Genomic DNA, 18,236 nt, shown 5'->3' with positions numbered 1-18,236 from the left:
TTGTTGGTCCCAATAGCCCCCTTCTTCCACAATTTTCTTCAAAATCTCTGGATAATTTGCTGCCACCTTTTCTGCACTCGCAGCATTAGAACTTTATGTAGGCTATTTCTCTTTTTGGAACATTCAAACCACCCACCACTAGCATGGAATTCTTCTCCTTCTTCCTTTCCATCATCGATAGCTCTTTCTTTCAAGGTTGCAAAGAGACTTAATGGTTTTGATTTAATATGGACAGTAGTTAGCGGGATCCGTTTTTGGTTACAGTCTTCGATCCATGTAGAAATCTCTCGAATTCAATCATTATAATACTTTGATTTCGAGTGCATGCAGGATGAACTTGAAGCAGCCTTACCTTTCTCTTTGTATTCAGTAGCTTTGCTTAAAATGGCTCTTATCGTTGATTCACCCATTTTTGTGTTCTTTTCCTATCTTTGCTCTGGACTCGGCTTGTTCATTTTTCTTTATTATTTGAAGTTTTTCTTCCAATCAGATTACTTTTCGAATCATTTTCACACTTCTATTTTTTTCTCACTAATTCTTTAACTCATGATTAATGGTTTGAAAAATACTTTAAAATAAAAAAAGTAAGGAAAACAATTACAAAGGAGACACGAGATATGAACATCAAGATACTATATAATGAGCAGATGACATAAATTTGGAACACAGTGTACATGGAAATAGTGTAGTGTAGTATGCCATTAAAAATAACTTGGTAAAATGTTTTAAATCGGTAACTAAATTATTTAATCCTGGTGAGTGGTTTTATAAAATAGTTAGCCATAAAAATGCATAGACAGAAACTGTTTAAAATCTGTAACATTTATTTTTAAGACGTATATAGGCGCACTAATCGAATTTTGGTATAGAAAAAAAAAAATGACGCACCAATCGGAGGCGCATTAATCGAGGGATTGCTGTAGTTTTAAATGGTCAGTAATTCATTATTCCGCTAATCAGACTTCAATCACATCTCTCATTCCCTGAATGATAACAAGAGCAAGCGTGAATTTCAAGACCAGCATTCGCCCCTTGAAAAAATCATGCATGTATATCACTTAAATGGCGTGAACTGAATAAATTCTAACTCGTGTAGCATCAATTATGGATAAAATGCATTAAAAGTTGTTTAATTATTCAGTCAGTAACTTTGATATTTTTATAGGCCTTTAGGGACCCAAATAAAGTTTCACTTATACTTGCACATATACACACATGGCCGCTACTGCGCATTCAAATGGCGCATTTTAGTAAAGACTCATCCGGTTTCCGTTCTACGTCAGCTGTTACCCGGTCTGTTTTAGCCAGTCAGTGCAACCTGTTGCAGTAAGGTTAGATAGTGGCGTGGAACTTGTGCGCTTCCGTTGCTACGACATTAGACGATAAGAACACGGGAGCGATCTGCAGCACGAGCACCCACAAGCATTATATAAGTATATGGAGAAATCAAACAAAGATGGACTCCGTTATCTGTCCAGAATGTCTGTACACAGGTGGTTTAGCAACAGGGCTAAACAAACTTCTTAGTACCGAAGCGACTACTCTTACATCCTTCCCATAAACATTTGTCAACAAGTTGTTCGACTCCGCTACCTTCCAATTCTAATCTTCCGTTTCATCCTCGTTGCCACAAGGTAAGCCTGTTTAGTTTGCTTTACATCTTTTCATTACCTTGCCTTCTTCACTGTGAGCGTTGATTCTTTCGAATTTGTTACGGCGAAAGTGTTTGTTTGTTTCTTGAAGTCGTAGTTGAGAGTTCATTGTTTCGTTTATTTGATGGTTGATGTCACACTTTCTTTTGAGAGCAGGGGTGTCATGGAAAAGCGTCGCATATGATACGGGGGGGGGGGGGGATGATGTAGGCTATGTAACAAAGAAAAAGTGTTTTCATAGAAAAAAAATTTATATTTCAGATTAGAAATATGTTTTTTTTCAAAATTTTAAAAAAATTCTAAAACCGTTAATAATATCAACAGAAACATGTTATTAATTTACTTTGTGGTTTCGAATTATGATAGTGTAGATATGATCCACAATGACTGAATTTATACCTATAAATGTATCCGAAATTCTAATAAGAAATGTTTGATATTAACAGAAACCGAAGGAACTTAACATTAAAAAGAAAAAAAGTGTGACATCAGACATAAATTATGCCAGAAGTGAAATGTGAAAGTTAACAGAAAGAAAGTCAGACTGTTCTGTAATAACTTGGATATAATTTAGAGATACCCTTAAATTAGAAATTAGAAATTAATCTTCGAGAATTGAGAATGCAGGTGGCTTGAAATTTTATGAAGTATCTTCTGCATTAAGTTGACGATAATATCGGTATGTGATGGCAACTTTTAACCTTGATCAAAAACTGCTACCATTAAATATAGAGTACTTAACACATCCGGAGCGGAAATAAGTTTTTACTGATTTCCTTTCATAAAAAGAAATCAATTATTTAAGTCAACCATATAAATCAAGTATGTGTGTGTGGATTGGGGGAATGCTATCATCCTCCCCTTGACTGCACCTAAAGAATTGAAGTCGTATCGCTGGAAGAGGTTCAGAATTTCTACTAGTTATTAACTTGATTCTCCCTGGAAATGAGCGTGTAACTGAATATATAATAATTCTCATCGCAAAAACATTATTCAGTCATCTTCCAAGCATGGATATAAGCAGCCTTGACATTGTTTAAATAGCTGAGTAACTATAGATGAGGAAAACTTTTGGGAGTTAACTTTCTTTCAGTTGAATGCAGTGGAGTAAATTTCTGTATAATGCCAGTTTTTGTTATTAATTTAGTTTTTTTTTCTTTCCATAAGTTTATACAGTTAAATCCGAAGAAGTAATTTTGTGATTACTATCAGCTGGAACAAGTGGAAACTTATTATAGTACAAAGTTCTCAGGGCCCGATAAAGAATACTTTCGCAGATTATAAATATATTTATTTATATATTTTCTGTATTACATTAAAATTATTAAAAAGAACATGTAACATTAAAGTTGCCTCTAGTAGATAAATTACTTTGTTTCGAAATATTCAAAATTCATTTTGATAAATCGTGGCGATTTTTAAAAAAGGAAAAAGCTATCTGTTATATTACTGGACTAATATCCTTTTGATATTAGTCCAGTTTAAATCATAAAAGATTCATCTGTTTGTCATCAAATTCAACAACAATTTATTTTATAGGTAAATATACTTTTCTTTGTAAACAATTTTGGGTTTTGTTATCACTGCCCATTCAATCCGATGAGCAATATTTTTGCTTTCCAAGAGAATGCGGACTCTAATTGCATTTTAACGGATATCTTTAGATGGAAGAATGAGACCAATAACCTGCTTATTGTAGGCCTGAAGTTGGTTGAAAAAGTTCCATGTCTTAAGGGTTGGATTTCCAGATTATATAACTCTTTACGAATCTACAGTATTAGTGAACTGGAGACCTAGAACTGTTCGTGTAGCAATGCGACAAATTTACATAACGAAATCATAGAAATGAGCTGTCTCAAAGAAAATGAATCATATTATACCTCACGTTAGGTGAATACAACTGATCTTAAACCATCTGGTAGATTTTCCTATCGTTCATGTTAGGAGTGTCTAGTTCAGTGCTCTTATACCCCCTCATCTAACTTTCCGACATCAATCAGATCCCCATTTCATGATTAGGCGCACCGTATCTAGGACACGAGAAGGAATTTTGTCATTATTAATACATTTATGAGTCTCAGTGGGAGAGCTGTCTACGGTATTCTGAAGCGACGCTTGTACTGTTCCGAAAATAATTCTAGACCTCATTAAATTTACAAGAACTGTATTAGGATAATCAACGTGTCAAGTTATTTTTCTCCCAAATAAATTTGTTTTCTACAGCGAAACTTAGCTATTAATGGAATTTTTCTTCTGTGCTAGTTACAGCTAGGGATTTCTCAGTTTCTCTAGTTGCTAGAGATATAAATACAGCTGTGTTACGAAGCAGTAATAAAAGCAATTAATAGTCTGTCTGTGTTCATAATCAGCTACTCTATATTATTCCATATTTAACTTAAATGCAGTTAAAAGAAAAATCATTAAGTTTTTAGTCTGCTCAAATATGCCACAATACTTCCGATTTGGGTATCATGTACGTGTCGTGAAGCATTATATCACATACAATAAAAACAATTTTATTGTTCGAAATAGCTGCAGACAACAATATTTCAATTTGCAGAACACTTCATATCAACATCAAGCATGGAAAAATAGAAAAATTCTGACGAGGATGGAGATTTTCGGGCAACAAGATTAAATAAATATTAAAACTGAATAAAATATGCGATTTTTAATTGTCATTAAAGCTATTAATTGGCGCTTCACTAAACGTCACTGAAGTTTTGTAATATAGCAAAACCATAGTGTTTTTAGCCGGCCTAGCTGGCCGAGTGGTTTTGTATATCCGCTTTTTAGCCAATAGGCTGTGGGTTCGAATCGCACGTAGGCATGGATGTTTATGTCCTTTCCCAAAATGGGACTGGGTCACTAAGGGAGCAGTAAACCCAAAACCTCCTACAATGGGAGAGGCCTTCATCCGGTAGTGGGTAAAAAAATAGGCTGAAATTTATTGTTTTTTTATAGTGTTTTTAAGTTCAGACAAATCATGGTTATCCGTTCTATCGAACTCATAGGAAGAAATTAAAGCGTATTGAGGTCTTTAATTATTACCAGACAGGAGTGATTCGGTGGTGTATATACCTTATGATGCATGGTCACGAATTTTAAATCCGTTATAGAAAATCGCATATATAAATAGTTTAACCTTCGGTGAAGTTGAATGTAGGGATGATCATCCATATGCATTAAACATTGCACTGCAGTTTAGTAGTTTAAGGGATGCTCTATTTCCTCTTATGCAAAACAATACAGCCTGAAAGATGAAGGACAGAAAAAGCGACTTATAACATGATCACACATCCTCAAAAAGCCTCCTTCAACTTCGCCAGTGGCTTAGCAAAAATTTAAATGGTTGACCAACGCTTTATATAAATGTAGCAGGTGTGAAAAGTTAATCCATCCACTAGCAGAATTAAGTCGTCTCCACTGGATTATCAGTGGATTACTCAATCAACTTTGCACTTTCAATAGATAAATCAGTTTTCAATAATCCAGTCGTAACTGTTTATGGCAAAATGATACGATATTTGGAAAATGTGTTGCACATTTCAGACAATGGGTTCAGTAGAAGTGTGCGTCTAGAATGCTTTCAAGATGGTTTGTTTCTGAGATTAAAAAAAAAAAAAAGTCTAACTCAGAAAATCATTCCACAATAAAAAAAATTCCCCCAATTTTTTTTTCGTAATGAAATGTGCTCTAAAGTCTTTAGTTAATCGAAGTATGTAAAACATCTAACCAATGCTAACAAATATTTTATTTTAAAAGTTTTTTGAAAACAAATAATAATTAAATTATATTTTTATGCATATAAAAGGATTTGAATTTTCCTCTCCCTATGAAGTTTGACATTTTATATGACAATTTGGAGCAGTTTATCGGAAAAAAGCTTTTCCCTAAAAACAAACAAAAAAATATTGCACAATGTTCATTCGCTTACATGCGAAAGCGTATGATCCATGAAATTTATTTTTATTCTCTACTGCAGAAATATCGAAAAGTAAATAAATAAATTTTATGAAAAAGTTTCAAGTTTTCTAAAATGAAATATTTTAGAAAAATATTTTACAGCTATATAATGCCGTTTTGTTGGTATGAACCTTGAGAAGTTAATATTTGATATGCTCATTTTGGAAGTACCACTGGAGTCTTTGGTCACTTCTGGCCTTCTATTACACGAGAGTGATCGTCAAGCATTGAACGATGAAAAAAATCTATTATTTAACGTTAACGATGTGCGATGGTTAATCTCTTTTCCAAATGAAATGTTGGGTTTCATTTTATTGTTTATTCTCTTGATCGAATTTCATTCTGTTCTTCTGGCAGTCGATTTCATACCTCAATTAGGAATTAAGAATTTAAAAAAATGAAACCAAAGTTGATTTTACTGATTGTCTGCAGGTTTAGCAAATCTGATGTTACCTTCTTTTTCCATCATGGAATTGAACTTTGTTTAAAGTTATTTAACTTTTGAATAGTGTTCCAATATCGTTGATGTCCTGACAGTAATTTCTACTTTCGAAATGGGTAAGTATGATCTGCTATTTAATTTGCAGAATATTAGAGAAGTCTGTTTGAACGCATGGGTCAGATAACTGTGAAAGTATAAAGTTGCACACTTTTCTGCACATCTTTATATAATTGGGTGAATGTTAGTATTGTAACCTCCTCTCTGCGATACGTTGCTTCTTTATGACAGCCTCCTAGAATCATAAGCAACAAGGCATCGCACCATACTTTTGTTTTTTTTTTTTTTGCGATTGGAGCTGATTTTTAACTACTGTTATATGGCACGCTGTATATGTATTAATCTCACCCAGGCCAGGTTTTAATTATATATACAGTATATTACACGGATAGGATAAAGGTTAGATTATCCTAAAATTCTTATTTCCAGATTAAAAAAAAAATAGAAACTTTAGGAGTACAAGCTACTTTCGACTTCCGATAAGCACCGGTGACCATCAGTGCTTATCGGAAGTTCATCCCCTCACGTGTGAATTAAATCCAAAAGTGTAAAAGCGATTAGCTCGGCCACCATCTTTGAAAACAATAGAGGTGGATTTGGGACAAAGCAGTTTTTGGTATTCAAAGTGTAGTAGAAGTTTCTGATCTCTCACCTACGAAATGACCCCCCCCACCTGATGTAGAGGGTCATTTTGTGTTGTAGGAACTACTAGGAATGGGAGCTTTTCCTTGCGCATACAATGTGAAATGAAATATGATATCTCGAGGTCAACTTTTCTTTTGTCGATGTTGTTGAAGAATGGTGTGGAAAGACCGCTGGGATTAGATGCAGTGCGACCAATGAATTTAATGGACAGACATACAAAAAAAAAAAAAAACAGCACGAGCTACTTTTGAACATCAAAAAGAATTTCTTCTCTTGATCTCTCCAAACTGAGTTTGGTTTTCTGAAGCTGCTTCTGGATCCGGCATAAGAGAAATAAAAACAAAATCAGACTATTCTGAGTCAACTGCGCTACGTTGTATTTTCATTGAGAACCGTCTTAACGCGCATTAAAATAAAGGATTCGATACAAGGAGAAAATTTGAATATAATTTCCAACAGCGTTATGAGGAATTTCGTTGAGTGCGTGTTTCGATGTGTAATAATTGCAGACAACAAATGCTTCGTCGTTTCCTGTAACTGAATGAGTAGAAATGAAGAAACTGACTCAGAGCTTATCTGCATAGTGAATCAATTCACATTGGGTTGGTTAGTAAATTATATTTTTGTTTTCAACCTTATGTTTCCGAAACATGAGCAAACAAATGCTTGCAAAGTGAAATTTCTTCACTACTAGGTTAAGTACATAGAATGAAATCACTTTATATTACCCATATTCTCGATCTATGCATTATGGTGTTGGGATTCCATATTTAAGGAAGAACCTGGTCTTATGGAGATCTCGACACGACTTCGACCCAGAAATAATGAGAGCCAGCTGAATGGCAGCAGCAATGTTTTTATGTGGAAGAAGTATACTATGTGGAAGTTGTGTATTACAGTATTATTACAAGTACTTTGGATTAGAATATATCAGATCTTCAACTGCTCCAAAAGAAACTGTCAGATCAACGCTTTTAATTTCTTATTATCAGGATGTCTATATTTCTTATATTTTTCCTTCTTTTTTTGCCAATATTGACCTAAAATTTTTCACTGTTTAAATTCTACGTATGTCTTTTGATTAATTTCGTGTCTCTGCTACATAAGACAAAAATGAACAAAAATTAAATCAAAAACGGACACTGGTCATGGACTCCACTATCCAAGACTATATGGACTGTTTACAAAGCTTTGGCTCAGTGAAATCAGCGACAAGGAGAACCTTGTAGACTTCAGTACCACTAAAATTTAGACCTGTCTTATCCCTCGCTAGAAATTAAGCGAATTAGCAGATTTTATGAGCAGAAGAATATTTAAAGATGATGATGTTAGAAAAAAACTTGCCATTGTTAGCATCGAAGTGTGTCTGAGCAGATATTCTAATATGTTATTTGTCACTTATACGAAATGGTAGAGCAAAGACTTAGAGTAACCGTTGATAAGAAGCTCTATATATCCCTTGAGAGTACACGTATATCCAGGATTAATGTTGATGACTTTGTGGCCTCCCCCCCCCCCCCCCAACATTCTCGTTTCTGCAATCTTTTTTGTCAATAGACTCAATCGCAGTAGGTAGCGGAGATTGCAAAGAAGATACTCCTTGCAATAAGGTATGTGGTATAATCTTTTTTTTTTTTTTTTTTGTACCATTGTATTTATAAAATTGGGACGTATGTTGTAACAATGAGTTTGGTAGACATAGTGTCCAAACTTGAATTTGTCCATCATCTTCTAAAATTTTAATGTCTTTATTGAAGAATTTGATTGACTGCTGCAGTGTCACATTTCGTATACAACCATAAACGGTTTCATAAGAAATATAAAAATTCAGTTCTGGCAGAATCTATTCTTCTTCTTCCTCTTGTGTATTTCGAAATGTTCGTAATTCTACGATGTCAAATGAAAATGTTCTCCGAGACGTTTTTTTTTTTTAAATATTATTATTTACCTGCTAATTTGGCGTAAGTAGACTAGCCATAGAAATCGTTATAGGCTGATTACAAATTTCATGAATGCTGTTGTTATTTAACTACTTCTCAAAATTGTCTAACGAGAAGACTGATAATCTGGAATGTGCTTCGGTGTAAGATAATTATACCTCCCTGGCAACGGCATTTTCCTATATTACTGATTGATCACGATATCAGTATAACATCTAGTTCAGGAATGCAATCACCGTAGGCTAAGTTCAGGTAAACAGATGAGTAGGCAGTTAACAAAGTATTTCCATCAGCTACCCCATTAATCAAGTGGACAGGAATGTAACCGATAATGTTAAGGATCGCTATTAATATTTCGCATCGGGATTTATGAATACTGAGTGTAGACAGGTCGGTAAACAAAAGAAAAGTTAAAATTATGGAGAAAATACCTGATCATTGGATAGTATTAATAGTTTTCTTGTCATCTCTTACTGAAAGAATTTTCAATCAACTCGGAAATGTCTGTGGTTTTGCAAAATATGTTTTCCTTCCTTCGAGTGATGGCGCTATTGTGCAAAGAGTTTTCAATTTATATCGAGCAGTTCATTAACACTGACGTGGAGGGAAGTTTTATTCAAAGCGATTTCCAGAGTTTAAAAAATAGGCTAAAATTAATGAAAAATATAAGGTTCAACGTTAGCTAAAAGGAAAAAAAAAACTTCTGTGAAGCTAAGAAATAATTGAAGATTTTCTGGGATGAATTCACTGGATGTATTTAAATCTTATTTCCATATGAATTGAATTTCAGAAATTCCTTAGCTCTTGAACACCACCAAAATATAAAAATATTCTTAAACAAATGAGTAGTTTCACAAAGAGAGAAGAATGTGAGGAGAGGGAGGAAGAAGAAATTGCCCTGGGAGGGTAATGGATGGCGATGCTGTAGCCAATGAAGTTCTAAACGAGGCTCGGCTATTGCTGTTACCCTCCTGCCATAATCAGAGCTTTAATAGTTCAATAACACCTTATCCCTACACTGTTCCGCTACAGATAACTGGGAAGATGAAAAGCATTCTTGCTTCGCCACTTTAAACCAGTCCTTATAAGGATTATAAGAGAATGTGAGTTTTTCCATAAGAATATGTAAGCAAGCTTTTTTTTATTTTATGGAGCGCCCTACTTTAGCCAACTAGTTCTGGCTACGATTGGTTTGTGATTTACAATGAAATATGGTTGAAACTGTATTTAGCGAAAAGAAGGCATCTTTGTCAATGATTAGTAAAAACGATAATATCGAAGACTTACTTTGGTTGTAACAATTTCTTCTAGCTATACGAAAGCAATGTGAAAACTTGGATTAGCTGTGGGATGTAAATTACCTCCAAAATGAAGAATAAATGGCTTGAGAAATAATAAGTAAAATAGAAATATCAAATAATAATGAACAAAATCCATGATAATGTGCATGAAAATGGACTTCGTTCTTAATCCTCCTCTTTTACCTTTTACAGTGTCGAGGTAAGGATTCTTGCAATCGCAACCATACTACTCGAGGATATGGTGGTTACCTTATGCCTCCCGGTGTGGCTTATGTCTGTAGATGTTTTTTTAATTTCGGGGCCAGTTTGCCTATTCTGGGGGACGAAAAAGCGTCGGAGTGGAAAAAACTTTACCTTCGTATGAGACCGGCTAACTCACCTTTAGTCGAAAGAGGCCAGATAAAGATTCCTCTCGTCATTGACGCGAATCGAACCCAGATCTTTCCGACTGAAAGGCTTCGTCGTCTAAACTAAGCTACGGAGGCTCGTAAAATGGCACTAATGCATGAGATCTAGAAGAGCTGGATAAAAAAAGAATGGTATAAAAGTTAATGAGTGAATCTCAAGATATAAAAATAATGAATTAAAAACCAAATGATCAAAATAAGAGATAAAATCAAAGATTGCAAAAGGTAAAGAATAAAACGCAAGATGTAAAGAAAATACTGACTAAAACTCAAGATAATGAATAAAATCCGAAATAGTAATAATACAGAAATTAGCAGAGAGGATCAGATCAGGTTTCTTCTTGGATCAGCATTTACCTTCACATTAGTTTTCATTTAGTACTTCTATATCTCGGTTTCTATGCATTACTCCTTCATCTTACTTTATATCTCGATTTTCTTCATTACTCTTTTGTAATATTATGAGGTTTTTTATTTTACCGGCAGATTGTTGTAAAATATTGCTTTCTTTATCCTTGGCTTCTATATTTTAATCGTTATGGCTTTAACTTTATCCTTTTCCTTTCGGGTACTCAGTTAATCATATTTCTCTTTCTCTACCTTTAGTATTCTTTCCTTATGCCGGAGATCTCTAGAAATTTATTTATTTATCACTAGCTGCGCCACTAAAGTTCTCCAAATGGCATAAGAAAATATTTATACTTTCAGTAAAGATCCTCCTCTATAATTATATACAGTCGTGGCTAACTCTTAACTCAAAATTCGTACCAATTCCAATCCCCCCCCCCTGCTCACAGGATCGTTTTTTTTTTTTTTTTTTTTTTTTTTTTTTTTGAGAACAGTGCAGTTGCGGAAAAGATCAGACGCCACTCCTTTTAACTATAACAAACACGTTTCTTTATACTAAACCAGTAATACAAGGTGTGCACTAAAAGGATGCTACTTTCCTCTCTAAGCTAAGCACAAAAAAAAACATCATATAGGACAAATTCTTAGGCATGCAACAAATACCAATGACGTAAATCATTAAGCAATTAAATTAGATAACTGTTAACTATCAGCCCATTTACAGTCTAGGAATTACCATGCTTTGATTAACTATAACCTCTGATTCCAACCTTCACATAAAATATAACTCTTTAAGCGAACTACTTCTCATAACATTATATTTCTTAATTCTATAATCTTGTCAGTTCTTCTGAAACAGTTCTTTACAATACAATGTAAGTCAAAATTTTCATTAATATCTTTTACAATTATTTTTTAAAAAACAGCTTCTCTCTCTCTCTCTATGCGAACAAGTTTTCAATCTACTGTATATAGCAGTTCTATAAATTCAGTCTTTCTAAACAGTCCTTCACATCATAAATAAAAAAAAGTTTGTAACAAAATTCAACTCACATGACTCCTCCATAGGTACAGTGCACTTAGTCGAATTTCCTTTACAGACTTTTTCTGGATCCCCTCAATGCTAGGGCTTGGTCTATCACTTTAGTGGTTTCATGGATACCGTGTTATCCTCTGGAATGACTGGTGCGGCTGGAGCGCGATCTTCTGGCATTGTAGGCACCGGGACGTAAGGTCTGACCGTGTGGGCTCTGTGAGGTTTCGCCTCCGGTTGCCCTCCACGACTTCATCCGGATCCGACGTAGGCCACGGATCGACTCCCTCCTCTTTTTCTCCTGGCGTCAGCTCTGCCGATGCTCGATAGTCGATTCTATGATCCTTTTATTTGGCTTCTCGCAGGACCCTGCGCGAAGATATTGGACCCCAGATATTCCCGCGCAAACTTTGAATTAAGGTCTGAGACCCCCCCCCTACCTTTCACGTGCAAACTCTTATCCTTCTAGAACGCGCAGACTTCTAAATCTCCCTGAAGTGTACGTTTAATTCCTTCTAGAGTATAGCGTAACAGCTTCTGATGTATACTGCCCTCTTTTGCTATTGACCTTGAAGGCGGTATCGGAACTGCTTTGGTTACAATATTCTTTTGCATCCTAAACTTAGTGAAGACATCAAATACATTTCCGAATTCTAAAGCATTTCCCCTGAACTTCTATTTTAAGACATCTGTTTACTCTATTTTAGCATGTTTAATTCTTCTGGGTCTCTATACATGAGCGTTTGGTATTACTTCCTCGATTTCCTTGATGGACCTGTGGTTTCAGTCAGGATTTCTCCATGAGTGCAGGTCGTAAAGAGTCCAGCTATTCCTGTCTTGGGCCTTTCTTCTCCATTTTCTTCCAACTTTCTTAATCGTTGGGTCTTCCCACCTTAAGGCTGGTCTTCCAGGTTTCCTTTTAGTATCTCTCGGATGCCAGTTTGTAACTCTGACTTGGTATTACTTACATAGATAAATTCTAATATATTTCTGATTTGTAGGGCATTTTCCCTTGAACTATATATTCATATATCTTCTATTTACACAGTATCATGCTAATTTTTCTGGGCTAATTTATATGGGCTGTTAGTATTATTTACGCACAAAATTCACAAAATACTTTTTGTGAATTTTGGATGTAACTCCAGTAAAAGTCGATGCAATAAAATTTTAGAAAAATTATGAGGCTGCATCGAATTTTACACTTTCATATTTCTAGTTTCATTTATTATTTCTTGCGCTATTTATCCTTAATTTTAAAGCTACTTTATATTATGCAGTTAATCTAGTGTTCATACTGCTTTCGTATACGTAGGAGTTTACACACCTAAAACTTATATAACTATAAAACTATATTCCTAGCTTACACAGCTAGGGATATAGTTTCGACTGAATTTCATGGAATAAATTAACCGTAGCCAACAATAGCTGGCTATAGTGGGGTGCTTCATAATATTATGTTTAAATTTAAGGAGCAACATAAACCTAAAGTTTCAGAATAACAGGTTGTAGGCATGTTTAGCACCGTACAATAAAGTAGATAAGAAAACAAAATTTCTGTAGTTTCGAAAACATTTTCGATTCAAGTCTAGTTTACTGTTTTAGCTTAGTGTTCATAGAAAGCTTTTAAAGCAGACTATATTAGTGTAATAAATGGCTTCATGATGCAAAGGATTTTGACGAAGGAAGCCTACTACAAAATAATAATCATTAATATATCATCTCGCACAGGAGAGGTAGCAAACCAATTTGTTGGGAAACGCTTCACGAGGAGAGCTAATTCCATCTGTGTTCCTGAAAACAGAGATGGAATAAAGACTAAACAGCAGAAGCAGGTTCGTTGAATGTATAGCAGTGTAAAAGGATGTTGGAAGCTGCTGCTCATCTTTTAACAAGCTCACTTTAAAGCAAATAGTGACCGGTGTGCCGATGTTACATTTCCAGGCGATAGAATTGCCTCAGAAGATACGGAACGTCTGTCAAATAATGGATAAATGAGGGAAGAATCATTTACATCCGATTTGCCCTCCTTTGGACAGCATCGATTTTTGGGGACGTTTTCGGTGCCCACTTCAACCGGGTGAATAGCATCCTAAGATTGGCTGTATTCGGGATTTGTATAGAATTAGTAGCTGAAAATGAAAAGTAGCGTCTTGAGGGAGAAAGGATGTTTAAAGATTTTTAAGAGGCTGACGAAGCTATTAATGTGTTGTGCACTACCAGAGAAGGCTGAAATTACATGCCAATCCAAGAAGAGATCTGTTTCTGTGAATAAATGAAGGAATAAGGTTTCAGTCTGGTGTTGAATCGATATCATTTGCGCAAAGGGATCATTCAATCTTTCCACAGAATTTGACGGTGAGTGGAAGGATGGTGTGCGGCTTTTATATTCTAACTGTTAGTCTAACGTATCTTTTACGAAGACCAATTAAAATAGAAATTCGGTTGAAAGGTGAATGCCCCAAATGGGACAATAAAATATGAAGTTTGAACTGAGCATGAAGGTGTGTGTTTCGAATAATTCAGATCTTATTTCAGTGGAGTGTCACCTTAATTAGAATCGAGTTTTCTAAAATTCAACGAACTCTGCTTCCAAGCTATTTCACATAGACATTGTTTCTTTATCTTCATTTCTGCAAATACTTTCATAGCCACTGTTCATTAGAACTTGCATTTGTAATTCTCATTCTCTTCTAAATCTGTGAAAACACGTTTAGCAGCTGTTCAGTATCCTCTACACTCACAAATCAGTTTTTCTTCCTCTTCATTTCTTCTAATATATTTCTTCTAATAATTTATGCATTTCCTGTAGAGTACAATTTACATGTCTTGCAAATCCAATGTTCATAAGTTCTCCTCAAATTTCTGTCAGTCTACACTATTAATGAACTATAGGTTAATAGCCTCTCGTGAATGGCTACTACCTTAAAAACATGATAGTCTTTACAGAACACTTTACAGGAAGAAGGTGATTAGAGAAAATATTTCGATTGTTAAAAGAGCCATAAATGTGACGCCTATAATAAGGAATATACTTTAGATTAAAAAATTGTCTGTGATCACATAAAGTTGGTTTCTTTCTTCATCTTGGAATAAATAGGATCTATTGCTACTTTTTATTAAATGGTACAAAGATTTAAAAAAATCATCTTAAGTCCATTTAAAAAATAAAAAGATCATATATTAGGCGTTTGTTAGGACGCTTTTATACCAATCAGCACATTTACTTTCGTTGGCGATAGCAATATATTTGCTCTCTCCTAATATTTGTACAGAGGTGCCGATATAAACAGGTATTACATCGCCCGAGTTTCAACGATAATTTTTTTTATTTATTTTTACTAATAAGCTGATCCATCGACTGATTTCTACTAAACATGATCAATCTGAGTGGAGGCTACTGTTAAAAAAGACGTCATTAAAGAAATATTTTTTTAAACAAATATTGAATGCATATGTAGTTTGATACAATGCAACATGTTTCGATATAAGTTTAAGGGAGATGGTAAATCCCGTATTATTTTACAGCCGGGTACGAAACCGGTCTGGGTAGTGACCTCTTCTCATAATGTAAAACAGTAATACATCTCTTAGGAGCTGCGTTTTACATTATGAGAGAATATTAAGGACAGTGACGGATCTTGCTCCACCTTTGCTCCGAGTTGCCCTGGTGTTGTACTACCCAAGTGATTACTTACACTTGGGCTCGCCGATAGTTTTTTCGGCATGAAACTCTAGGATTTCGATGGATTTCGATCCGAGTTTCGTACCCGGCTGTAGAATAATACGGGATTTACCATCTCCCTTAAACTTAACTTATGTCGCCGGTAAAATAGTTTTGGCTTGTTATATGTTTCGATATAATTATAAAAAAAAGTGAGTCGCAAAGTTATTCATATCAAAAGTTTACAGCTACAAGATGCAGAACTTTACTTGTTGGTTTAATTTAATAATATCGAAAATAAAACATCTGAACATTTTTAAAGATACTTCCAAACATCCATACATTTGATCCACATAATTATAACGACAATTATTTATTCAAAGTTTTTTTTTTTAAGATGCAGTTTTTAAGCACTCATGAATTTCAGTTATTTCAGTTTAAGTTATTAAAAAAAAATAAAATTTTGTTTTATATTTTATCTTACACGGGAGAAATATCACACCTGTAATGTGGAAATCATTTCTTATGCGAATACGTATTATATTGAGCGCTGATCACGCCATGGATTATTTCAGTTTTTTTTTTTTTTTTTTTTTTTTTCTCCAGGAACATCAAAGTCCACACCAGATGTTAGTTTTTACAAGCAACATTTCGGAATTAAACATGCTTTCGATTTTTCCAACCAATATTATTTTTTCCCTACTTTATTAGTTTGCCTTACACATATGGAATAGTTTACTGTTGAACTAAATATAGTACAGGTTGCAGATGTCAAAAGTTAGTCATTCTACATATGTTCATTGACCCGGGGAAAAATCAGTAAGATACGTTGAGTTGTCATTTCAAAACAGTAAAATTTATGTGGCGGGTTTCTTCGTCCAATTTACACGTGACTGATATTTTTCGAACTCATAATGAGAACATTGTATATTCAGCATAACACAAAGAACGCCCATTGTCACATAAAAAGCACCGGGTATTTTAATCTCTCGAATTTTAATTTGAAAAAAATAAAAATGCCGACTCTAACACCTATATTGTACATGTAGGGAACGTGCAATTTGGACTAAAACATGTACCTCGTGTGTCACTTCCTTGTATATGTATGCCACGAGGCCTGGTAACAAATGCAGGCTTACTGCACGACGGCCAGGTGGATCAACAATCGCTTTATACTTATAAAAGATGACGTTTATAGTAAAGAGACGTCATTCTTTATTATATAATGTCAGTGTTCGTAGTAAAACCTATAAAATAAACGACATTGTTAATAACAAAATTTAATCCAGATCAAAATGGCTTTCTCTAAATTTTATCATTCTAAGATCTGCAAATTGTTTTAGTGCATTTATAATTCAAAATTCTTCGTCTTGATACGATCTAATCAATCGTTATAATTGCGATTTTTATACTTTTAACTGCATTTATCAAAACTGACATTAAAATACTTTTAATGTCTTTTATCAAAATATATTTAAAGTAAACGAATTTATTTCAAAGTAGTACAGTATATGACGTTAAATTTGAAGGTTGCAACTACCAAGAATAAAACCAGCAATAAAATATACAAAAATGTCTTACGTGGTGTTAGCTAAAAAAAAAGGAAATTGAAAGCAGAGGGAATAGGAGCGAAAAGGCGAAGGTATATTACAAAATGATTAGAATCTCAGAGCGTCTAACATTATCCTAGTAAACCTACTTTGAATACGCATATATTAAACATTAAAAATGAGAGCATTTTATAAATTTGGAAGTCTCTGAAAAGTCTTAATTTTAGGATATTTTCAAGTAATTTGATATTGTAATGCGTAATCAGCTTTTGCATTCGCTATTTCTCAAATCTTTTGTATCTGTTTCATGCACATTGCCTTTGAGTTATTTCTAAAATCTCCATTTTTAGTGCATTGAAGCAAATACAGTTATCTCTGGTCGAATTTCTTTTTTTTTTCTTTTGTAAATGGCTATCTTGTAGTCATTCCTTTGTCATGGGGATTGTTCGTTTTTTATTTCTTCTCCTTTTTTCATTAACGATCAGATAATAATGGCCTCTATAGAAGACCTGATTGTATTGCTTTAGTTGCATCTCATATCAAGTTACTATTTCCTACGGACTTTTCAGTATGTTAGAGCAAGATTCAGCAAATGAAATGATGTTCTCGGTCGCCCAGAAGTAATTTGTGATTATACTCTTGTGTGTGTGTGTGTGTGTGTGTGTGTGTGTGTGTGTGTGTGTGTGTGTGTGTGTGTGTGTGTGTGTGTGTGTGTCTTCGTATACATGAGCTTCCGTAGGTCAGTCAGTATAGACGAAACCCTTTGGTGGGAAAGACCTGGGTTCAATTTCCGTCAGTGACGTGAGGAACCTTTATCTGGTCTCTTTCGACGAAAGGTGAGTTAACCTGTCTCATACGGAGGTAGGGTTTTTTTTTTTTACATTCAGAAACCCAGGTTTCTCATTCTCCAAAACAGGCAAACCGGCCCTGTGAACACACATGGATCACAGTCATGGATACGTCCCAGCCATATGCCAGTTCCGAGCGCGGATATAATTGGGGGAAGCAATGGTGAACTACCCTGTTAAATTCTCACCACGAACACTTTGTGAGCAATGCCTACAAAGTTACCTAGGGTCGAAAGCGACAGAAAGGAAAAACCACCATCCTTATCATTTTCGTATACATGAGTGAATAGACAAAATCATTCTACAGTATTACACTTAGAAATATTCTATAGAGACAATTAATTAAAAATTCACCACTGCTGATGTACTTCAAAGGAAAAAAT

The 18,236-nt window shown here is 34.6% G+C and overlaps 1 protein-coding gene across 1 annotated transcript in view; it reads left to right on the top strand.

The window, feature by feature from the left end:
* Positions 1 to 1,415: 1,415 nt before the first annotated feature.
* LOC150102789 (synaptotagmin-1-like) overlaps positions 1,416 to 18,236 on the top strand; it is a 155,397-nt gene continuing 138,576 nt past the window's right edge. Inside the window, exon 1 of the mRNA XM_090398690.1 lies at positions 1,416 to 1,634. The gene's annotated coding sequence lies outside the window, so the exon portion shown is untranslated. The remainder of the gene's footprint in view (positions 1,635 to 18,236) is intronic.

The sequence above is a fragment of the Typopeltis vanoorti genome, chromosome 10, assembly GCF_054136105.1.
Source record: "Typopeltis vanoorti isolate ZY-2024b chromosome 10, IOZ_Tvanoo_1.0, whole genome shotgun sequence".
In the NCBI taxonomy this organism is placed as follows: Eukaryota; Metazoa; Arthropoda; class Arachnida; order Uropygi; family Thelyphonidae; genus Typopeltis; species Typopeltis vanoorti.
Note: the sequence above shows the minus strand (reverse complement) of the source record. Positions and strands in the feature narration are given on the sequence as shown.